This window comes from Humulus lupulus, chromosome 5 (genome assembly GCF_963169125.1).
Source record: "Humulus lupulus chromosome 5, drHumLupu1.1, whole genome shotgun sequence".
NCBI classification, from domain to species: Eukaryota; Viridiplantae; Streptophyta; class Magnoliopsida; order Rosales; family Cannabaceae; genus Humulus; species Humulus lupulus.
The window spans coordinates 223,246,241-223,272,399 of NC_084797.1; the positions used below are offsets into that span (position 1 = coordinate 223,246,241).

Below are 26,159 nucleotides of genomic sequence, written 5' to 3' on the forward strand. Positions count from 1 at the left end.
TAACATTTTTTATAACACTTAAATAATATCATTAAATAAGCATAATGTTTGAATCTTGAAAAAATATTTATAAGCTTGATAAATAGATATTGTATGTATTTTATAACAAAGAAAAATTGTTATGGAATAGTTAATTATAACACTATTGATAACACTTGAAAATTATTATAAAAATGTCCAGACTTTTAATAACATGGGCTATGTTAGCATTTGGTAAAATGTTATAAATTGTTTTTTATAGCACTTTTTCAGAGTTATCTGTAATGCTTTTTCTTGTAGTGTGGTGGACCCCAAGGTGAGAAACTCGGTCTGAAAAAACCCATATCCAACAACTCTTGCCATTGTACTTTCAATTCTTTCAACTCAGCTGAGGCCATTCTATAAGGTGCTCTAGGCACTGGCTCCGTCCCTGGTGCTTGTTCTATCACAAACTCAATCTCTTTGTGCGGTGGCAACCCTGGTAAATCTTCTAGAAACACATCCAAAAAATCACATACTAGTTTGGTTTCTTCTGGTCTCACTGGCATGACTTGAGTGGTGTCAACCACACTGGCTAAGAATCCTATGTAACCTTCTAGAAATATATCTCTAGCCCTTAACACAGAAATCTTAGGTATACGAGGTCCATGCACAGTACCAACAAACACAAAAGGATCCTCGCCTTCAGGCTCAAATGTGACCATTTTCCTTCTGCAATCTATGGTTGCCCCATACTTCACTAACTAGTCCATATCCAGAATCATGTCAAAGTCAGTCATAACTAACTCTATCAAATTCATTGACAACTCTCTGCCCTCCACTGTCACTAGCAAAGATCTTACCCATCTCCTGGATACTACTAACTCCCCAGTGGGTAATAAGGTCCCGAACCCCACATCATAATAATCACATGGTCTACACAGTCTATCAATAATTCTACTAGCAACAAAAGAATGTGTAGCACCAAAATCAATCAAAACATTATAAGGGGTTCCAGCACTAAGAAGATGACCTGTAACTACTGAAGGTGAAGCCTCAGCTTCTGCTTGAGTCAATGCGAACACTCAAGCTGGGGCCGAGCTGTTTTCCTTTCTGGGTTCTTCCTTTCTTGCTTTAGGGCAATCTTTCTTGAAATGACCCACTGCTCAACATAAGAATCAAGCCTTTGCCCTACACTCTCCCATATGGCGCCTCTTGCACCTAGGGCACGCAAGATAAGTCTTCCAGGCCTCACTACCACCCTGGCAACCCATTGCAATACGACATGGTCGCCTATCAGGACCTGGAGCTGGGAAGGTATCAGGAACCTTCCTCTTCTGATCACTGGGGCCTCCACCCCTACTTGAACCCACAAATGGAGGACATGTCCTCCTCAACTCTCTTCTGGCTGCATTGTCCTGCCAGATCTTGTTCTCTACGCTCTCAGCTGTGAGGGCCTTCTCCACCACCTATGCGTAAGTAGTAACTCCAGTCACAGTGGTGATACGAACATCCCGGGCTAATCTAGGCTGTAGCCCCTGGAGAAACCTCTCCTTTCTTGTAATGCCCCAAAATCCCTAATGCGGTTTAATGGCTGGATTAGTAGGCCGGGAGGGCCATAATTGTTTAATTATGCCATTAGATGATTATATGCATGTTTATGTGAATTATATTATAATATGATGTTAAATGCATGCATGTGGGTCCACATTTGATTGTTAGGGTGTTTTGGTAATTTGGCCTATTGAGGGCATATTTGTGTATTTTGGTGCATATTGTAATTTATGGATGAGATCCCATTATTATGGGGATATATTCGAGCTATTTGGCATGAGATGGTCTTATATCGTAAATTAGCGGTTTTGTCATAACGGGGTCATTTATTGGGATATTGAGTAATGAGAATGTTTATTTGATGATAAATTGGGAGTTATTGAGATCGGGAGGAAATTCTGGAAGTTTTGACTATTATTTCCCCGAGGGTGTTTTTGGGACCCCGAGCATTATGTTTTATTTGAGGTTACTTAAGCCTGAAGTAGTTCGTCGAATAGAACCGTACGTTAAAACACCCTTCTCTCTCTTCCCGTTAGTTTTTTAACGTTCATGGCAATTTCGAAGAAATCTTGAGTTCTATGAGTCAGAATCAAGTGAGGATCGAGGCATAGAGATCCTAGGAAAGATTAAAAGCTTCTTGACCGCAGGATTTAACAGAAAACAACCCAATCAAAGGTAATCTAAGTTTTGAGTTTTTAGAGTTTCTAAACTTTGAATTGGATTTTGTGAATCGATGAGTTTTTGGTTCGTTTGAGCCTCGGGATTTGATGATTTTGGATCATTGGGATGTTTGGGACCTTTGATTTTTGGATTTGGAAGTGTTTAGGTATGTTTTTGGAAGGTTTAAAATGAAGAAAATCGAGGTTATGCAGGTCCTCAGGTGGGGGCCGCGGCCCAAGCTCGAAGAAGCAAGTGGTGGAGTTTGGGCGTGCTGGGCGGCGCGGCCCTTGCTCCTGGTGTTGTTGGGGACGTGACTCTTGAGTGGTTTTGAGGCCAATTGGGTGTTTTGATCACGAGAACTCAGTTTTAGGCCTCGAGATCGCTTCTACTATCTGGATTAGTGGGATTCGAAGTCTCGGAGGCTAGATCTTGGTTCGAGAACCTTTGTTATTCATTTTGTTGACGGTGTCCTTTATTTGGTTATGACTAGGTGACTGCTAAGGAACTTAAAGGTTGATCGTTCTCAAGGGTCATTCTTATATTAACTCTCGCTTGAATCAGAGGTAAGAAAACTGCACCCTGTATATATGACATGCGTGATTGTGTTGAGGCATGTTGGTTATAGAATGTGGACATTGATTGCATATTAAATGCTTAGTAAATCTTGCTTATTTGTGTATGGCACTGATTAGTCAGGGTCGGCATTGGTCGCGTATTACTGACCTGAGAGTCAGAAATGGCATAAGTGTCCTGAACGCAGGGCTGATAAAAGATTAGATCTAATCGATATCAGCTTTTAATGACTCTAGGAGCATTAATGCTGGACCGACCCTAAGGTTGATAAAACTTATAAGCGCTTGACTAGTCTAGGACTAGTTACTCAGAGCCAGGGCTAAAGGCCTAGGTGACTGCTTGTCACGTAGCTAGGGAGCGAAATCCCATGGTTGTGACTCTATGGTCATGCGGTAGGTTATATTGGTGACTAGTTCATCGAGCACCTATGTTGATAAGCTAGTGAAAGGATCACTTATTTGTGTAGCCCTGGTGACCCTATCGTCACATGGCTAGAGGGAACGGAACCCACCTTAGTGACTTTTCAACTGTCACTCCTTTATTTTGGACTGAGAGTCCTGAATGATTATTATGATCATTGTTGATATTATATTCATGCAACATTGTGTTTTCTTGCTGGGCTTTGGCTCATGGGTGCTATGTGGTGCAGGTAAAGGGAAAGAAAAGTTGACCTAGCCTTGAGTAGAGAGCTTAGGTGATGCTGTGTACATATGCGGCTGCTTGACCACCACTGCCAAGGAGTTCTCAGAGGAACTAGGGGGTTTACCCTATTTTTTCCGCTTAGGTCAGCGGGTTGTAAATTTAAATTGTAATGACCAATTTAAGTTGTAAATAATTTGTAAACGTTTTTATGGGCCCATGAACAGTTTTATGTTTTAAATAAAATATATCATTTCTTTTTTATTGGATTTCCACCTTAACCTATTAATAACACCTAGAAGCACGTTTTTAACCAAAGAACTCGGGTAGTGAGTTAAATTCACGGTTCATCGTTCACCGTAACTGTCCTAGGGTAGCCGGGGCGTTACACTTCTGGTCCCATCAGTGGGCACCAGCTCCATGGAAAACTTTGCCAATCTATCAAAATTTAGGGCATATCCAGTCACTGATAAACTCCCCTGAAATAATTTGATGAACTCTTCAGCTTTAGCAGCCCTGATGGCATCATGGTAGTACTTCTCATTAAACAGAGTTTGAAACTCTTCCCAACATAAGGCATTGATGTTTCTGGTCTGGGATATAACCTCCCACCAAATTCGAGCATCCTCCCGAAACATGTATGTGGCACAAGCCACCCTCTCATTACCAGACACCTGCATAAAGTCAAGGATGGTGGTAATCATACTCATCCACTGCTCTGCCTTAGCTGGATCTGCACTACCCTAAAACACTGGAGGTTGTTGTTTCCTGAACCTTTCATAAAGAGGTTCCCATTTGCTTCCAACCTCTGGCAGTTGCTCAACTGTTGGCACTGATATAGGTGGTGCCTCAGGTAATTTGTTCCTCGCAGAAACCTGTTGTTGTCTTAGGAGGCGGATTTCTTCTTCCTGCCTCAATACTCTGGCCTGTAAGTCATTAAACAGCTGCTGCCAGTTATCAGAGCTGGCTGTGGAATCTGATTCTGGTCATTCTCTTGACCCTGCCTATTATTCTTGCCTTGATCTTCCTAGCCAGCTGGTGAATTTTTCTGCCTTGGAATCATTCGTATAACTTAAACCTTGCTGCAATAGTCAATGCAGCCAGTTGGGCAGTGATAACTAAACCTCTTGCCACCTCACGGTCCAAGATCAACAGATAATCACCCATATTCCACAATTATACATATATACAAAGGGATACATGATCATAGCATTTAGCATTTAACACGTATTAGTTGATAATTCTTAATGAACAATACTAATAAGTATGTTCTAGCAATATCAGTACTAATAAGCACGTTCTTGCCCATGATGCAGTAGTCAAGGCCTAGCCTTATTAATGCATCACATGTAAACAGGTAAAGCATTTATACTTTATTTAAGGAAAGGATATATTTTATTTAAAACATAAAACTATACATGGGCCCATAAAAGCGTTTAAAAGTTATTTACAATCCAAAACGGTCATTACTGTGTAAAAATTACAACCCGCCGACCTAAACGACAAAAGTAGGGTTAGCCCCTAGTTCTTTTGAGAAACACCTTGGCCGCGGTGGTCAAGCGGCCGCATATGTACACATCACCACCTAAGCTCTCCACTCAAGGCTAGGTGAGCTTTTCTTTTCCTTTACTTGCACCGCATAGAACCCGTGAGCCAAGGCTCAACAAGAAAACTCATTACTGCATGTATACAATATCAATTGATGAACATGATAATTATACTGGGCTTGCAGCCCTAATCAGATAATATCGAGTTTCTAATAATCATGCTGGGGCGTGTACCCTAATCAGATGGTATCGAGATTCTAGTAATCATGCTGGGGCATGTAGCCCTAATCAGATAAGTGACTATTAAGTCATACTCTGAATAGATGACTAATAAGTCTATCTCTAGAGCTCTGCACCCTAATCAGATGAGTGACTATGGAGTCACAACCTTGAACAGGTGACTAATGAGTCAACCTCTAAGGATCTGTTCCCTGTATAGATGGCTAATAAGTCCATCTCTATGGTTCTGCTCCTTAAATAGATGGCTAATAAGTCCATCTCTGGGGATCTGCTCCCTAAGCCATGGGACATGTCGGTCACCTTAGCCTTTTGGCTTTGGCTCTAAGTAACTAGCCTTTAGACTAGACAAGCACTTTTGTTTTCATCGAACTTAAGGTCGGTCAAGCATTTCATGCTTATGATGATGATGCTTATGTCGATTAGATCTAACATTTTCGGCTTGCGTTAAACACGCTAATACCATTCTTAACTCATAAGCCAATATCATACGATCAGTGCTCAGTACTACTGCCGAACTTGACTAATGAATCACAGCTTCACAGTCAATACTGACACCATTGCCAATTCTGAATAATAAGTTAGTACCATTCACAGATAAGCAAGATTGCTAAGAATTTAATATGCAATCAATGTCCACATATAGAGCACTCAACATGCCTCATTAATAACCATGGATGTCATATACGGGGTGCAGTTTTCTTAACTCTAGTTCGAGCGTGAAACAAGTTAAAAATAACCCTTGGGAACGATCGATCCTTTGATCCCTTAGCGTTCACCAAATCATAACCAAATATGGAACTCCATCAATGAAATCAATGATAAAAGGTTCATGATCTACACCTTACTCCCGGGACCTCGAATCGTACTAAGAAGGTTAGTAGATTCGATCCCGAGCCCTAGGATTTGAAACCCCGAGCCAAAAACCCTCAAAAGTACCCAAAAGAGTACCCTGGAAAAATAGGGTAGCGCTGCCCCCTGGTGCCTAGGTGTTACAAGTAAGGCTGACTTGCCCTGGACAACGCTGTAGCGCCCTCCCTTGGGTGCTGTAGCGCTAGAACCAGGGTGATTCAACCCTGGTTTTTCCCCTTCGACTTCTCCAATTTCAAATCTTCAAGATCTGATCCCAAACCTCATCCAAACTCACAAATGAATCCAAAAACCCATTCTACAAAGTCCTAGGCATCAAAACCCAATCGAACTTTGCTAAAAACTTCCTTGAATTCTCAACTATCAAATCCAAGACTCCCAACTAAAAATCAATGAAAAACAAAGTCAAAACTAGAGTTTCCATGGATAGAATCTTACCTCAAGCTCAAGATGGAACCCTCTTCAATGGTAGAACACAATCCTAGACCCTCGAGGCTTACTTCCCTAGCTTGAATCGTTAATTGGAACTTCAAAAATTCGAGGAAGATGAAGAAGAAATGATGATCGTGGGAAGAAGGAAGAATGCTTTATTTTTGGTTCAGTTTTTCTACAGCCTTCTAGTTGGTATATAACCTTAGGTTTAAAGACCAAAATGCCCCTAGGTCATTAAATACCCTCTTAAGGCTAACATGGGTAAAACCGTCGTTTCCTGCCTATCTCGTTAATTATAATTAACATCCTCCAATTCCCGTTATTCCCAATGTTATCATACGCTAATAAATCATATCCCATTACCCTTTAATTCCCGGTAATGTACTAATCATCAAATTATCCCGAGACTCACCCCGAGCCCCGAAATTAACCATGTTATGACCAAACCGCTAACTTGTATTCAAAGATTGTCTCATGCGGAATAGCTCGAACATATCCACATAATAATGTGGCCTCATCAATAATTCACCAACGCCCTCAATGGGCCAATATACCAAAATATGCCTATAATGAAAAGTGGACCCACATGCATGCATTTATCATCATATAATAATATAATTCACATAAACATGCATATAATCATTTAATGGCATAATAAATCAATTATGGCCCTCCCGGCCTCCTAATCCAACCATTAAACCTCATTAGGGATTTTGGGGCATTACAAAGATTCAAACAGAATCTCTCATTTGATCCCAGTGTCCATCGGAACACCAATCTGATCCTTATACCTCAATAAACTTATGTTTGACACTGTATAGTCCTTAGCTACTCCAGCTAGGACATCCCTTCTAATCCTTCCCAGCTATGGATCACTCAACTGTTTCCTTTTTATCCTCTCTAAAAGAGTAGGTTACAGGGTGATGTTGGCTGACTGGTCCACCACTAGTTCAATACCTGCTCTAGTCATACCTTCTGCTAACTCTATATCATGAGTGGGATACCTCTGCTCATATTCCTTTAACTGACATGAAGCATAGGAAATCACCTTTACTGTCTGCATAAGAACACAACCAAAACCTTGTCTTGAGGCTTCACTATAAACCATAAACTTGTTATGATCTATAAGGAGACTTAGAACTGGAGCTGTAATCATTCACTGCTTCAGCTGCTGGAAGTTGTTCTCACACTTATCTGACCACGCAACTTCTGATTCTTGCGTGTTAGTTCCATCAATGAGGTAGCAATCCTTGAGAATTCTTCCACAAAATGTATGTAATAATCGACCAATCTAAGGAAAAATCTTATCTCTAAGGCGTACTTGGCCTTGGCCAATCTCTGACTGAGAGTATGCAAAAATATCATCGATGAAGACGATCACAAATCGATCTAGATAATCTTTGAACACCATGTTCATCTAATCCATGAAAGTAGCTGGTGCATTAGTAAAAACAAAAGACATAACTAAGAACTCATAATGCCCATATCTGGTATGAAAAGCAGTCTTCAGTATATCCTCATCCCTGATCCTCAGCTAGTAATAACCAGATCGAAGATCTGTCTTAGAGAATACTGTCTTACCCAAAAACTAATCAAACAGATCATCAATCCTTGGAAAATGATACATGCTCTTGATAGTTAACTTGGTCAGTTCTTTATAATTGATACACATCCTCTGAGAACCATCTTTCTTCTTTACGAAGAGAACTGGTGCGCCCCATGGCGAAAAACTAGGCCTAATAAAACCCAAGTCTAACAGATCTTGCAATTGTACCTTTAGCTCTTTCAGCTCTACTGGAGCCATCCAATACGGTTCTCTATACACCGGCTCTGCCCCTGGCGCCAACTTAATCGCAACTTTATCTCCCTATGTAGGGGTAACTCCGGCAAATCCTCAAGAAACACATCCAGAAACTCACAGACTAATCTAGTCTGTCCTGGTCCCACTGGCACGACCTGAGTGCTATCCACCACACTTGCTAAGAATCTTATGCACCCCCTTGCAATAGGTCTCTAGCTCTAAGTACAAATATCATAGGTATACGGGGTCCTTGCACAGTGCCAACAAATACAAAGGGTTTTTCACCCTGAGGCTCAAGGGTTACCATCTTTTTCTTGCAATCTATCATTGTCCCATACTTGGCTAACCAATCCATATCCAAGATCATATCAAAGTCGATCATAACCAACTTTATCAAGTCAACTGATGAATCTTTTCCCACAATAATCTAATCCATCTCTTAAAAAGTTACTAGTAGGGTTCCAAATTCTCATCACAACATAACCACGTAATCTACATACTAAGTCTATGCCTCTAATTGATGCAACAAAACAAAGAAAAACATGGCACCAGAACCAATCAGCATAATATAAGAATCGTAACTAGGAGGTTGACCTATCACTACCAAGGGACCAGCCTCAGCCTTTGATTGCGTCAGAGCGAACACTCGAGCTGGAGTCAAGATGTCTGCCCCCTTTGGTTCTTTTTTCCTCAGCCTTGGGCAATCCCTGAGGTGTCCAACCATCCCACATAAGAAACATGCCCTTGCTCGGCATTCTCCCAGATGGCGCCTCCTGCACCTAGCACATTCTAGGTAGAGTTTCCAATCCTTGCCCTTGCCCTGATGGCCTATCTGAGCATTTTGGAACCTCTTTTCTAGTCCAGGGGTAATGAATATGTTGATAAATTTTCTTTTCTAATCACTGGGGCCTCTGCCCTTACCTATTCCACTAAACAGAGGTATCACTGCCTGAACTCCACACTCTCTGGCACTCTCCCTCCATATCTCATTTCCTATGCCCTCAACGAAAAGAGCCCTCCCTACCACCTGAGCATAGGTAGAGATCTCATGTACTAGGGCAATTTTAATGCTCTGGGCTATCCCAGAATTCAATCTCTGGATAAATCGCTCTTTCCAAACCACGTCTGTGGGTACCATAAACTCGGCCAACCCATCGAATTTGTTAACATACTCTGTTACTATTGTATTTCCTTGAACTAGGTTCAGAAATGCCTTTGTCTTTGCAGTCTTAATTGCATCACAATAATATCTCTCATTAAAAAGCTGCCTAAATTCCTTCCAGTTCATCGCAGCTGTATCTTGCGTCTGGGATACCATTTCCCACCAAGTCTGGGCATCCTCCCGTAACATATACATAGCATAGATCACCCTAGCGCAACCTACCACCCCCATAAAGTCGAGGATGGAACTGATCATGCCCATCCATTGCTCAGATCTGAATGGATCTAAGCCTCCCTCAAAAACTGGAGGGTAATGTTCCTAAAATATCTCATATAGTAATTCCCACCTGTTCTCAACCCTAGACTGAGCCAAAACTGGTGACACTCCTGGCATAATAAAGGAAGAGGTGTTCTCTGATAGAACCTATCTTCCTCTTGCCTTTGCAATCTTGATAACATACCCATAAACACTTGCTACCCATTTTGAGGGGCAGGCGGAAAGCTCTGGCCCTGGCTATAATTTCCGATCTCAACATAAACACCACTGGGTCCCATTAACTTCCTTGGGTACATAACCTTCGAGTTCGTCTGCAGTCAATGAGTTGACCCATTAGGCATGATGAGCATATCCAAAAGCCTTCCCACGGGAAAACCAAACAACAACACATTCACAAACCACTGCAGTACTAAAAATACATGCCCAGAAATTCATACATCAACCAATAAGACCACTCCTCCCAATCTCTACTCTAGCATGCAGATAAAGCATTCATATATCAACTGAGCAGGCAAGCACATAATCATATCAACAGTCAAGGGTGAGGCCCTATCCGAATATCTCTTGCTTCGAAATAAGGCAGGCTAATAAGGCATTTATATCCTATTTAAGCAGCTAAATACATAACCACATAAATAGTTACCAAACCCTGAGTGGAGCTTGTCTTTAATGACGAGTGTGCATGCCCAGCTTGTCTTAAAGAACCCTAACCTTGGCACGCTCTGATACCAAGTTGTAACTTCCTCCCTAATCAAGGATCGTTAAATTGTGTATTTTAAATAGTGCTAGACTCTGTAAAAGAATCATTTGGCCATCATCGTGTAACTAAATGATCAACACTCCCTTCAAATACTAGAGGATGTTGCTTTTGGAACCTTCCATACAATGGTTCCAAATGATTGCCAACTTCAGGAATCGCTACAATTGGTGCTAATGACTGTTGAACGTCTCTGATCAATGGTGTTGGCTGAGCTTGTTGCTACCTCAACTGTCTCAGTTTCTTTAACTCCTTAGCCTGTTTCCTCATGTCTTCTCACATGGCCATAAACTGCGCCTCCAACCTTTGGCAGGCGATATGAGGATCTTCCTCACGCCTACTTCCCCCATCAGCTAGTGGAGGATCGTCACTACGGTTAGCTCGCATACTAGGTCTCACAACACATTGGTCTTCAAGGTTGCGATTCACCCCAGTGTTCCTTCGTACTGATCTTCTAGAAGCTATGGTTTCTAATCGTGCCTCAAACAAACAGTGTATCTTAGTGTAACTCTTTCAAATGGGAAACCAAAACATACTTTCAAATCCATCAAACAACTAATATCCATTTATTCATAAAGCCCAAAATATTCAGAATCATCCATCATTCACAAAAGTTCATAACCCAAAAAGTAATAACAAAATCAACTAAAACCGGCCAGTTTACAACGAAGCGTCTACAACCACATCCTATGCACAGGAAAAAAACTTTTAAGCTTATCTAACAACTCTATTGAAATTCCTTGATCAGATGGTTCATTGGACATTGCAAACCCTTTTTGTCTTACGAAGGCCTTAAGCGCACACTTGTACTTAGCACCTTCCCGAGCTCTGTCTTTTACGTGCTTCCATACCGCCTGAAGTTCTTCCAGCATCCTGCTTGAGGAAATCGTATCTCTGAATACTTCATACTTCTTCTTGCAACTTAGTTGTCCTCCTTCCCAGACTACTTCCTGAATGAGCTTATTTACCATCACACAATGGTCCACTAAGTTCTTGATGCTCAATTGTGCAAAATGTTGCATCCTTATCTTTTGTACCTTTCTTATCCTTCTTGCTAGCTTCCTTCGTTGAATCTTGTTCAAAGGACCCTTAGGGACTCTAAGCACACAGACCATGCTATCTACTCTATACATATAAATAAGGCACTAAAACACGTAAGGCAAATATTCACATAACCAAAACAACTTAAATAAAGCTTACAGTGCAATAAGTCGAGCTTGTCTTCAGCGGTGAGAGTACTTGTCAAGATAGTCTACAGGAAATGAAACCGTTTCTCTGATACCAACTGTAACGCCCCAATTTCTTGAAGTGTTAACTTGACTATTAACATAATTAAATTTTAAAATAAAAATACTCTTTTATTTATAAAATCATTTATTAACACCACTCAAACGTTAAAAAGAATTAAACTCCAGAGTTTCGTAGTTTTCATAAATAAAATAAAATAAACAACTTGAAATTCAATCCATAAAACTAAAACATCATTCTAAAATAAATACTTGGTAAATTTCCAATGTAGGCCTGATACTCTATGATCGCTAAATCCTTGACATGTACGCCCTCCGCCAAAGCTCTCCAACTTATTGTGTTGTAACCACCTCTTTGCCTTTACCTTCATCACAGAGTACCCATGAGCCAAAGTCCAACAAGAAGAGTTGTGTAGGACACAACCCCATAACCTTAATCGGGAACTTAAATCAATAAAAATAACAATAGCAATAATAGAATATAAATCATAACTTATAAAAAGAAAACATAGTCCAAATTGACTTGGACCAGTATCATATAACGTAAGCATGCATTTTCGTAACGACATGCATTTTAAACGTAACCATACGAAACATTTATCACATACACATACACAAAACATAACCATAGTTCACATAAGCTCATTACACATAACATTCACTAACATAATTATGCATTAACATTATCATTAACATAACTCATAAATAGTTTCTACAATAGAGTACGTCAAGCGTACACCCTCCCTGCAGGTGTCCACTCTTCTTACCTCAAATGCAGCAATGATCCACACACACCCTAACGCGTCTTTTCAAGTGTCCTCGGCGAGCCTAAACATAACATATAACATTAAGGCTTTAAGACCCCCAACCAAGAAAAACCATAACTAAACCCACTCAAATTCTTTTTAAAACTAATTAATCACCATAATACTTAAGAAAGTCTTTAAAACCCATCTTCATATAGTCCCAAAAATTACCAACTTATATCCAAAAGTACATAAAAAGTCCTCAAAAACCACGTTTCTGGGCAACTGACGTGGTCACGTCAGTGCCTGGGCGCGGTCGCGCTCACATAGCTCCAGGCCAATCTAGCTGAGTAGCGTAGTCGCGCCAGGGCTGGGCGCGATGGCGCTAGGCCTCTACTTTCAGAGATCGCAGTGCAATTTCTAAACCTGAAAATCAAACATGATCGTAAAACCTCGAACCCAAACCCCCAAAATAGGTATCCTAACATGTTTCTAACCCCATGAATCCAAATATTAACATCCCTAAACCAATATTAAACATTCATCAACCCAAAAACAATAACAGCAGTCTTAGATCTTCCAAAAACTTAGATTTGACAAAACTCTAAATAGTAAAGGTTTGAATACTTATAAATAAAATTTAGCCACAGGACTCAGATCTATGCCACCTATGAAATTCCTAGCCCTTCAATAGCCCAGACTGTTGATCTCCTTCAACCTCAAGTCTTCACAAACTCAGATCAAGAACGAGAGATTGTTTGTGGTCTTTTTCCCCTTTTAGTCTATCGCCCAATACCAGATTCTGAAAGACTATTCTAAGCCTATTTTACTTATTTTGATTTATTTAATCTGACTTAATTCGTATAAAAACCAAATGATATTTCTGTCCACAATCTCAAATTATTCCTTAATTATCACTTAAGACCTTTATTGTAATTTCCATCCAAAACTAATAGCTTCAACTTTTAATAATTACACTTTCTATCATAAAACCCATAATTCTACTTTTGCCCTCAGTACTCCAATTCTATTACACTTTGGCCCCTAACAATTGAAGAACAAATGAATGTGGATTACTTGATGATAACATATAATAAAATGTACATCATAAATCATGCATATCATAATTCACATAATTAAACACATAATGTCATAACATTTACCATAATACCCTTACTAGTAAAAGCAGATATTACATACGTCTTCATCTCGGGATACATGTTTTGCGAATTTACCAATAGGTGTCAAGATTTATACCATATATTGCCTAGAAAGTATATACCAACAATGTGAGCAAACACAACTAAGAGAATATGTTGAATAACTAGCGCATATTGTGAGGAAGCTCAACACAACTATAATCATAACCAATAGAAAGATGAAATACACAAACAAATAGTAAATGGGACCGGGATAAGAAGTATGCATAAGGAAATTAGTTGAAAAAACTAAACACCAAACTTGATATAACAAATAAATATTAGACATAATTAACCAAAATATTTTGGATATATTAACCAAAAAGAAGGGTCCTAAAAGAAAGCACAAAATGTCATTATTTTTTACTATTCATGGATCCTACGAATTAAGATTACTAGTTCAAGTAATAATCGAGATTTCCAAAAATTATAGCCTATGAGAGCAACTAAGAAAATTGAGTTCTTGTTGTTATCTCAAAAATTGGCATATCTGAGTGGCACTAAACTTGGACACGTGGAGCAGATTGGGCAGACCACTTGTTAGATTGGTCATTGTATACATGCGGGGTATACGAAAAATTACTGATTGTAATACTATCTCCAGATGCTCAGCTGGTCGATATGAAAAATAGACATACCTGCACGGATGAAAGTGGTTACACTCACCATTAGCTCTCTGCAGGGATCACCCAACCATCTGCAAAGAGTGTCTAACAGCCCAGAAAACTTGGTCAAAGTTCCTAAGGAATAGGGAAGAAACCATCTGCGAGAATATAGGGATATTTCCCATCAGATACGCTCGGGCGCAACCCCTGGGTGAGAGGATTAGTATAAATGTAAACCCTCCACCGCAGTGGAGGGGGTTCAAAAAAATTGCTTACCGACCAGTACTAGAAACATACCGAGCAACCTGGTTTGGTACTTAGTAGGGATTCTACCATTTTGTATTGTTATTTACATTTAGAAATCTACATGTATTCACTGGTTATCTTGTGTAAACCCTTAAGATCAATACAAATCTAAGAGGAAGTAGGTCATTACCAATTCTTGGGGTCGAACCTCTATAAACCCAGGAGTTCTTTATTATTTATTGCTCATTATTATCAGGTTCTTGGCTCATTTATGGTTCATTGATACTCTAAGTGAAAGCTCTCTAATTAATTATTTGACTTAGCGTCAATTGGATAAAAAAAACTAGTCAACATTATGGTGCTTTCGTTGAGAGCCTAAGACAATCACATTTGGATTCTATTGCTGCAGGATGGTAGTCTCAACCAGAATGTAGCGTCCCAAATTTGCTAATAAGGGTTAGGACCTTGATTAGCGTGGTGGGAGGACAATAATTGATTTAATCACGTTAATATATAAATTTGATGATTATGTGATTAGAAATTCATGTGTTGGGTGAATTAAATATGCATGTGGGCCCCATTTGGCTATTTGGGGCATATTTGTAATTTTAGCCCATCGAGGGCATAAATGCAATATTTGTGTATATTGTGATTGATACCACGAGTGTGTGGTGATATATTTGTGATGCACGATCCGAGACGGCCCTAGGGAACAGTTTAGCTGGAAAGTCACAAGGTCGAATACCTGGCTCGGGAGGAGCCAAGGGGTATTTTGGGAACTTAATGTGTGTTTGGGATTTATTGAGTAACAGGTAATAATTTAGCAATGATTTGGACATGTCATAATTAAATGGGGATTTATAGGAACACTCGAGGAGTTAGCGGGATATGTCAAATGACGGAATTGCCCTTAGTGGCACTTGAAGATTTAGATAAGCTTATGGGGTATTTTGGACTTTTAACTAAAGATGGGTTTGATCACTTAGGCTGTAAAACCTGAAACTTTTCAGGTTGAAAAAGTCAAAAAGAGAAAAAAAAAATTATATAAGTGGTGGGACCCACTTATTTAAAAAATATATATATTTAGATTTTTTTTCCTTTTTCTTCTCCCTCACCCACCCTTATTTCTTCTTCTTCTTCTCTTTTATTTCCTTGCTTTTCTCTCTGCAACAACCCACGACAAGGTACCAAGCAGCCACCACCAGAGTTGTCATTGCTGCCACGCGTCGGAGCTGAACCGTTAGTGGTTGGCAACGAACTCATCCCTAAAGTTTGGTGGCCAACGGAGTGGAGACGCGCTTAGAAGAAAACTCTGAAGTTTCGTCGTTAAAATTTGAGCAAGTTTTCTGGCTAAGTCTAGCCACCACTCGATGAATGGTCGGTACCATTGGAACCAACATGAAAAGAGGAACATCGCCCACTAAGTTATTTTGGTCAACTCACTGTTTTTCTCAGGAGAGATTTTGGGTATCTTCACCCCTTTGGAAGCATTTTTCGACGAGACTGGAGGTCATTTGGGCGAAGGAGCTTTACTTTCGTGATGTACTCATCGAGAGGATCATTTTGATATATGCCATGCATATATTCTTTGACGTTTCCGGTACACCGCTCACTGCCGCCACCAACAGCTATTGTGCACCGCTTGGGTGAGGTTCCAAAACTTGAAATTTTAAATATGGTCATATTATATGTCATTGGACACGATTTTGAGTAATGAATGCAATGATGATAATCGTTTGCTCATTTGGTGTACGTAGGAAAAACATGATTTAAAAATCGAACAAAATCACTCTAGGATCACGTTAAGCTTAGGAGCGTCGCTTTGGGCTTGGATTGAAAATTCTAAGGAGGTAGGGACCCAACTTGACTATTGGACTTATTTTACTCGTATTGAATTGTGTCAAACATATTCCAATTTGGACATTTATAAACTGTTTGAAAAATTGAAAACTTAATCTGCATGTTTTCTGTTCTGTTCTGAGGGCACTAAATGCCAAATATATTTTTGTTCTCTTATTTATGCAGGTTATGATTTTTGGGTTTTATTCAAATGTAGCTGTTATGCTGCCCAATTTTCTAAAATATAAAGGGAATATTTTTCTTTCTTTTCATGTGTACCTGCATTTGGTTATACCGATGAGAGCCATAGTGATTATGATTTGTGCATGTTGTTGTTTCACGACCTAGTCTCTGCGTCATCATAGGTAGATCAGGTGCCCACTCACCTGTAGGTGTAAAGACCTAGACCTAGCATCTGTATACAAAAAGTGTTATGACCCTCCCCCTTGTGATGGTTATCAGGTCCGGCTACCCGGTTTAGGATGTTAATTTTTCTATGGTGGGTAACGGGAACTAGGGATCTAGTGGACGATGTGATGTGCACTTGTAGCTATGCTCTTATGATTATTTGTGGTTCATCTCTATTTTTGTTTATACATGATGATATATGTTTTGTTTTTAAAGCTAACCATGCAGGGGTTTTATTTAACTTTTTGGGTCCTATGATATTAGTTGTTTTCCTACTGGGCTTTATAAGCTCACCCCTTATATATCTCCCATTCCAGGATCCTAGTGATGCGATTGTGGATAAGATGAATTATTGTTGAAGCCAATGTGTTTAGTGCCATGGTCCTATCTTTTGGACGTTATAAATGTATTCAATTTGCAACCTAGTGATTTGTATATCTAAATTAGCTATGCAATAGTTAGGAATGAGGACTAGTGGATGCTAAGTATTATTTTAGGTGTTTTATGACTTATTAAATTTAACTGTTTGGTGACTACATAAGTGTGAGGATATTATTGTTTTATGTATAATGATAAATGATCCTGCTTTTATCACCAATATTTGTATATATAATTATATGTTTTATTCCATTGTTTTGACTTATAATTATAGTACTATCTAATAGAAACTAAAAGATCATTTATAAAGACTATTTTCCAACAAGGATCAAAGTTTGACCTTTGACCACCCAAGTTATGGATATTACAAATCTGCCACAACATTGGGCTCGAGTCGTGACAGAAAAATGGTACCAGAGCATCGGGTTTAAATACCTCGGAGTGTGTCACCAAATAGATTAAATTTATTTTAAAATAAATTATTTTGATCTTTAAAGGCATATGTATATAGATAGCATCCATTCCTCACTAACTAGTTAGCTTTTGATTATACTGACCTAAGAAAATGCCTCCAAAGGGAAGGAAAACAAGTAGACGGCTTGCTGCTGATGTCCCTGAGGCTGAGGTTCCCTGTAACGCCCTGCTAATTAGGGATCATTACCAAGTGTATTTAAAACCAGTGCTGGAATTGCTAAACAAGTCATTTGGACTAAACATGTGATTAAGCCACTAAAGGTTTAGGTATTTAAAATTTTTGTCAAGTCATAACCATTTCATTAAACCCAAAAACATGTTCTTTGCATGGGATCCCAAAAACATTAGTTTAAAAACTAGTTACAACATCCAAGTTACATACTAAGCCGACCTAGGCAGCAAAAGGTGGGTTCAACCCTAGCTTCCTTCAGTATCTCGCCCGCGGTGGTCGAGCGGACTACATATGTACATGCCACTGCTATCGCCCTCTGACTCATGGCTGGTTGGGCTTCTCTTTCCCATTACCTGCACCACGGAGCACACGTGAGCCAAAAGACTCAGCAAGAAAACATATTAAACAATTTACAGAGTGACATATCTATCTAACAATAATAACTGATTCTGGCATACACATTATACAATTCAACAACCATAGAGTTGTACAAGTGCGTGTTGCACTCTCTTTCCATTTGTTTGGCATCCGAGCCAATCACGTGCATGTTACACTCCCAAGGTGGCCCAGCCATGGTGGCCTGCACTCCACATGCGTAATGCCAATCTTATCTCATAAGCCGAGTCCTACCGATCCTCGACTCATAAGTCGAGTGTAATGCCCCGGATTCCCTATTATGGTTTAATGGCTGGATTAGTAGGCTAGGAGGGCCATAACTATTTAATTATGACATTAAATGTATTTATGCATGTTTATGAAAATTATATTATAATATGATGTTAAATGCATGCATGTGAGTCCACATTTGTTTACAGGGGTATGTTGGTAATTTGGCCCGTTGAGGGTATAATCGCATACTTGCTTGTATGTCAATGATATATTGTGAGACCACATTATAATGTGGATTGGTTCGAGTATTTCAGCATGAGATGATCTTTAATTATGATTTATCGGTTTGGCCATAACAGGTTTGAGCCCGGGGCTCGGGGTGAGTCTCGGGGTGTTTTTAGTGATTATAGCGTTACCGGGGATTTTAGGGTAATGGGATATGAATTATTGGTGTTTGAAGATATTGAGATTAGCGGGGATCGAGAAGCGTTAATTATGATTAACGGGTTAAGCGGAAAGTACCAATTTTACCCTTGAAGTGGTTTTAGAGGCTTTAGGTAGCTCAAGGGTATTTTGGTCATTTAAGGGTGGATATATATGATTTAAGAGGTTGTTGGCTGTAGAAAGTTGTAGACTAAAACAGAACAAAAACAGAGATTTGCTTCTTCCTTTCCCGTACACCATCTTCTTCATCATTCCTTTGAGGTTTGAGTTCTAGGTGGGAATCCAAGCTAGGGAACTTAAAAGCTAGGTTGGTGGACTTGGTTCAGCTAGTGAGGGAAGTTCAAAATAGGTTTTAAGGTGAGTTTTGATCATTGAACTCAAGTTATGCTCTGTTTTTATCTTTAGTTTTCAGCTTTAAAGTTCTTGATGGAAGTGGGAATCAAAGGGAGTTTTAGTGTTGGTTTGATTGGGATTTGATGAGGGTGAGCTATGGGTGTTGTTTGGGGGTTTAATTGTGTGTTTGGAGGAGGATTGGAGATGGTTTGAAGGGCTGGTTTGAGAGGAAATAGCACAGGGGAAAAACTGGGTTCGTGTGGGCGTGTTGCTGGTTTGGGCTGGGCACCGCGGCCCTTGGCGTCTGGTAGGGGAGAGCCCTCTCTGTTTGAGGGCGCGCCGCGGCGCAGCAGGGGAGGACCGCGGCCCTTTAGGTCATTTCAGCCAAAAACATGTTTTTAGCTTAGGGATTCAAACCTTAGGCCTCGGGGTTGAACCTAGTACCCGGTTGGGTAGCGTTTGATGTCTCGGAGGCTAGTTCTTGGTTTGGGGACCCTCGGTTATCATTTTTATTGATAAAACCTATATTTAGGTTATGACCAGGTGACCGTCAAGGAATTTAAAGGTTGATCGTTCTCAGGGGTCGTTCATATAATAATTCTCACTTGAACCAGAGGTAAGAAAACATTGTATGGATACAGTTGCACCCTGTATAGATATATGACATGCATGGTTTGATATTGAGGCATGTTGGTTGATATATGTGGACATGGACTGCATATTAAATGCTAGTGAACGATGATTACTTGTTTATGGCACTGACTAGTCAGGGACCGACCCTAAAGTCGATGAACACGCATTGAATGGCTCTATGGCATTAATGTGGGACCGACCCTAAGGTCGAAGAATTTATAAGCGCCTGCCTGGTCTAAGACCAGATGTATTTAGCCAAGGTATATGACCCCGGTGACTGTTTGTCACATGGCTAGGGGACGTTGTCCATAGTAATGACTCTAGAGTCGGGAGGAAGGTTATGTTGGTGACCAATCACCAAGCACCTGTCCTGGTCAAACTTATGAAAGAACCACTTATCAGTTAAGCCCTGGTGGCCCTATCGTCACATGGCTAAAGGGAACTGTACCCACTATTGTGACTTTTGGCTATTGTCACCTATTGGCTTGGACTGTTAATCCTGAACGATTATTGTGGCTATTGTTGATATTATATCATGCTATATTATGTTTTCTTGCTGGGCCTTGGCTCATGGGTGCTTTGTGGTGCAGGTAAAGGGAAAGAGAAGCTCACCCAACCCTGAGTGGAGAGCTTGGGCGATATTGTGTACATATTGGGCCGCTTGACCGCCACGGTCAAGGAGTTCTCAGAGGGACTAGGGGTTTACCCTATTTTTGCCGCTTAGGTCGGCGGGGATTGTAAATTTGCTACAGTAGTGACCCTTTTGTGTTATGAACAACTTGTAAACATTTTGAAAGGCTCATGAGCAGTTTATTTACTTAATGAAATGTATCCTTTCCTTTTTACTGGTTTTCCACCTTAACCTGATAATAACACTTAGATCACGTTTTTAACCAAAGGACTCGGGTAGCGAGTCAAATTTCCGGTTCACTATTCACCGTAACTGTTCTAGGGTAGTCAGGGCGTTACATCGAGCCTCACAAGCCCCTGACTTATAAGTCAAAGCTTTAAGACCCTCGACTTATAAGATGAGTCTCTCAAAATCCAATATTCCCTCAACTAATAAGTCGATCTCTAACTAATATCCTAATAATCCTCTAGTTTATAAACCGAGCTCTCTAGTCACAACAAACAATAACATATCCCATTTATCATACATACATACAGAAAAAATGTATTATAATACACTAAAACAACATACATAGGCAGAATCATAATCATGTGCATTCCAGTGTGCGTAACCAAATATTCACAAACATAATTATAATCATGCTCATTAACAGGGCTAAAGCCTTAATCATATCTATATTTAACTGTCGGGCCAAGCCCTAATCCCACTTTCACATACTGGGTGCAATTTTCTTACCTTCAGTCCAAATGTAAGTTACTAACAACGACCCTTGAGTACGATCCCTGATCTGAGCCCTTAGCGTTGACTTAGTCACAACCATAATAAGGAATTCCATCAACAACGAATGACTAAAGGCTTTCAGACTAATTCCTAGCCTCTGAGACGTCGAATTCCACCCAACACAGAAGTAGAATCAATCCCGAGCACAAAAGGTTGAGTTCTCGCACTCAAAACCTTTTTGGGGCAAAAAATCCACTTAAGATTCGCGGCCCCATACTCCCATGTCGCGACCTGCCTCTAATCAGAGGCTCAGCCTCCCCAGCCATCAGACACGCGCCGCAGCCTAGCCATTGTGGCGTCGCGGCCCACCTTTGCCACAGAGCCCAACCTGACTCTTATTTGCTCTAGAGGGCCACGACACACCAAGAACAGAGCCGCAACCCAGCCCTTTGAACCCAGAATTTCTGGGGTTTTCCTTAGCCAAACCCAACTAGAAACAATCCAATTATACCCTAATCTTTCAATTATATCCCCAAAATCAATATAACTTCTTTCTTGCAACAACACCTAGCTAATTACTAGTTACAACTTATCAAAACTCCCAAAATTCACTCTCCAAATACCAAACATGCAAACACTTAAGCTTCAAACAAAACCACAGAATTTCCATGAACCAATTCAAATTTTAAACCCTTACCTCAAAGATATAATCACCCTGAATTGAATCCCCAACTCAACCAATCCAACCCTTCAATTTCCTAAGCTTGGTCCTCCAATTTCCTCAAGATTCTCAAGCTTCCATGAAAAGAAAGAGAGTCATACGGAAGAGAGAAAGTGAGAGCTATAAAACTGATATTTCTAAATGTTTCTAAATCACTGCTGTCTAAACCTTGTACCTTCATCTTGCCAAAAGTCCAAAATACCCTTACCACTAACTTAATTTCTCTAGTGGCCTCAAGGGCAGATCCGTCAATTGCCACTTCCCGTGACTCCTCGGGTGTTCCTCTAAATCCCCATCACTCACAGAATAGTAATCATTTAATCTCCCATTACCCGACAAATCACGGCAATGTACTAAATTACTAAAGTACTCCTAAGCTGACTCCGAGCCGAGTATTGTACCCTGTTGTGACTTTTCCGCTATCTTGCTCACCAGGATCGCATCGCGTTGAGTAACCCAAATATATCCCCATAATAATATGGTCTCAATCACACAGACTCAAATTTACAATTATACCCTCAGCGGGTCAACCTACTAAAATGCCCCTCTTATAAGATACGGGCCCACGTACGCACATTTAGCATTCCTAACACGCAAACATAATTATATTATAATATAATTAACATAATAACATGCTCATTCCATATTAACACATAATTAACACACTTATTGCTTCCCGACCTAATCCAGGCACTAAACCATATTAGGGAATTTTGGATGTTACATTCCCTCTCCGCCAATTGCATTCCCTATGAACGCCATTCTTGAGACTTTAAGAGGCATTCTTGCCCAATAGATGGATCCAGCTGCCCAACAGAGCAATTGTAACGCCCTAAACTCCAGGGACCATTGTGGTGTGCCTTTTAAACAGTGTTAAACTCGCTAATCGAGTCATTTGGTCATAATCGTGTAACTAAGTATGATTAGCGGTTTAGGGATTAAAATTTTTGGTTAAGATATAACATTTCATTAGAACATTTATTGTATACATTGGGATCCCAAAAATATAATTTAAAGGTTCATTACAAGAAAATATTTACAACCAGCTGATCTAAGCGGCAAAATAGGGTTTAACCCTAGTTCCTCTTTCAACCCTCGGCCGTGGTGGTCGAGTAGCCGCATATGTACACATCGTCACCTAAGCTCTCCAACTCAAGGATGGTCCAGCTTTCTTTTACCTTTACCTGCACCACATAGCACCCGTGAGCCGAAGCCCAGCAAGAGAACTCAATATGCTCATGAACAGTCATATCATGACATCAAATCATATCTGGCATGCCTAGCAAATATATTTCTATTCAAGCATGCAAATAACCTCAGATAATGCTAGGGAATCTAGGATAAGAAATCATGCCCTCCTGATTTGATGACTATCAAGTCACTCCTAATCAGATGAGTGATTTAACACTGGTGGTTCCATTAACCATAATGAGTGACTGACAAGCAAGTCACCACGGGGCTCAGCACCCACATCCATGAAAATGATGATAACTATGATCATATAGAGCTTATAGCCCTAAACAGACGAGTGAATATCACTTTGAGGTTTTGTTAAACCATAATGAGTGACTGACAAACAAGTCACTATGAGGATCATCACCCATAGCCATGTGACAAAGCAGTCACCTGGGCTTTCTAGCAATGGCTCTAATCAGATGAGTGACTGACGAACAAGTCACTACGAGGCTCGGCACCCACAGTCGTGTGATGAAATAGTCACTTAGGCTCAGCACCCATAGCCATGTGACTAAACAGTCACTGGGGCTTGATAAACGAGTTTTAGGCTCGTTTATGGTTCTAGTTTTTAGGTTATTTTTCTTTAGTTAGGATTGTTTTATTTCGGATTTATGCTCGTTTGTTCTTGTTTCAGGGTAATTGACGTTAAGTGTTGCAAATATTGAAAAGGAGCGAAAATGGAATGAAATCGAGATGGATTTGTGACTTTTGGGTGTTTCTGTAAGTAGCGCTACAGCGCTACCTTGGGAGCGCCGTAGCGCTAGGAAGAATTCTTGAAGAGCTTCAGCACTGACTATAGCGCTACAGCGCTACAACATCAGCGCTACAGCGCTGGGAAGCAGTTTTCAGGAAGATAGTTCCTGACTTTAGCGCTATAGCGCTACCAAAAGAGCGCTACAGCGCTGGTGCCTAGTTTTTTTCCCGTTTTGTTTCTGAGTTTAGCGCTACAGCGCTACAATGTTAGTGCTATAGCGCTGGGGTCGCGAGTTCTGGCATAATTGGTTATTTTTGATGGGCAATTCAGTCTTTTCGAGAGGGAATTTTCAGTAGGGTTTTTGGGAGTCATATAGGCGACTGAGAGAGGCTAACCAGAGGACGACGGCTGGAGTAAGAACACCATATTGGAGGATTCTTCCCTGAGTTTTCATCATCTTTTTCTGTCAATTTTCATGTTTGTAATTGAATTATCTTATTGCTAGAATGAAGATCATAGGCTAAATTTTCTTTTAGGGCTTTTATGTGAATCTTTTGGAAACCCTTGTTATGGTTTAATGCAAAGTTGATATTCTTCTTCATCTCTTTCAATTCCTTGCAATCTATGTTAATTGTGCGATTATTGATTGATCACCTCTAATTGCTATTTTATGAATCAAATTGAAATCTGAAAAGTGAAATTTGATATGCTTTGATTGTTTGGATGCAAATTTAATTTAGAACGAAAGTATCTAGGTTATTTGCTTATTTTCTGAGTTGCGTGGCTAATGCCCTCTACATGATTCAACTTACCATAGAAATATAGGAAGTTGTCATTTAGATTGAATTTCATAAGTCTTGACCAGATTATGAATTGTTGTTGCAACTTATTCTTGAATAGAGAGAAGGAGATATAGATGCTTGCATTAGGAAATAACAGGGTGGAAAAATAGAGGATCATAATTGTCCTAATTGTGTTTTCTTTGTTAATTTGTTTAATTCTTTACTGCGCTTTGTTAGTATTTTTCTTAGTTTAAAATCTCTGATAATTGTTTAATCAAATAGAATTAAGGGATTAATTGATTGGTAATTGATAAATCAGTCCTTGAGGACGATACTTGGTTTTTACCATTTTTATTACGAATTGCGACTGTGTGCACTTGCATAGCTATAAATTCCACAACAAGTTTTTGGCGCCATTGCCGGGGACTGAAAATTATCAATATCAGTCTAATTAATTTTTATTCTAATTTGATTTTTATTTCTCTCGTTTCTAATCTGTTTAGTTGCATAATTTGTCTATCTCAGGTGAATTTTGGTATATGCGTGGCAGGAAAGGAAAAGCCACACTTGTTCCTCTGAATCCCGAGATCGAAAAGTCTTGCAATCAAATCAGAAAGAATAAGAGAGAGACCCAGAATTCTGTGAAGATGGCACAGAATGATGGGGATGGCAGGAATGGTATAAATCCAGGAGTTGTCCAAGGGGTTCAGGCTCAGACCAACGCTGAGAGGAGTCTGAGAGATTATGTGCTACCCACTCTGACGGGAGTACAAAATAGTATACGCCCACCAGCTGTAGAGGCCAACAACTTCGAAATCAAGCCTGTTATTTTACAAATGGTGCAGTCCTCTGTGCAATTCAATGGGTTGCCCTCTGAAGATCCTCACACCCATTTGTCCAACTTCCTGGAGTTGTGTGGAACGTTCAAATATAATGGGGTGAGTGATGACGCAATCAAGCTTAGGCTCTTCCCATTTTCTCTAAGGGACAGAGCTAAGAGTTGGCTGAATTCTCTGCAGCCAAACTCCATTGTCACTTGGCAAGATCTGGCTCAGAAATTTTTATCCAAATTCTTCCCTCCGTCAAAGGCTGCTAAACTGAGGGGAGAGATAAATAACTTTTGCCAGAATGACGGGGAGTCACTGTATGAAGCTTGGGAACGGTTTAAGGAACTCCTGAGAAGATGTCCTCATCATGGCATTGAACAGTGGATGCTAGTACAGAATTTCTACAATGGTTTATGTCCAACAACCAGAACTATTATAGATGCTGCAGCAGGTGGTACTTTTATGAGCAAGAGTGCAGCTGGTGCTTATGAGCTGCTGGAGGACATGGCTACAAACAACCATCAGTGGTCAGAGGAAAGATCATCAGGAGTTAGAAAGGTAGCTGGGGTGCATGAGCTAGATGCGATTACTGCTTTAACAGCGCAAGTAGCCTCTTTGACCAAGCAGTTGCAACAGAGTAGTATGTCTGCTAATGCGGTTCAGATGGCAGTGAGGTGTGAAATGTGTGGTGGTGCTCATTCTTTCGATCAGTGCCCTATCTGTAATAATAACACCCCAATGGATCACGC

The 26,159-nt window shown here is 40.1% G+C and overlaps 1 non-coding gene across 1 annotated transcript; it reads right to left on the minus strand.

Moving 5' to 3' along the window:
- Positions 1-25,677: 25,677 nt before the first annotated feature.
- Positions 25,678-25,784, minus strand: LOC133780955 (small nucleolar RNA R71). The gene has a single exon (XR_009869759.1). It is a non-coding gene; the product is annotated as a small nucleolar RNA R71 (small nucleolar RNA).
- Positions 25,785-26,159: the final 375 nt, after the last annotated feature.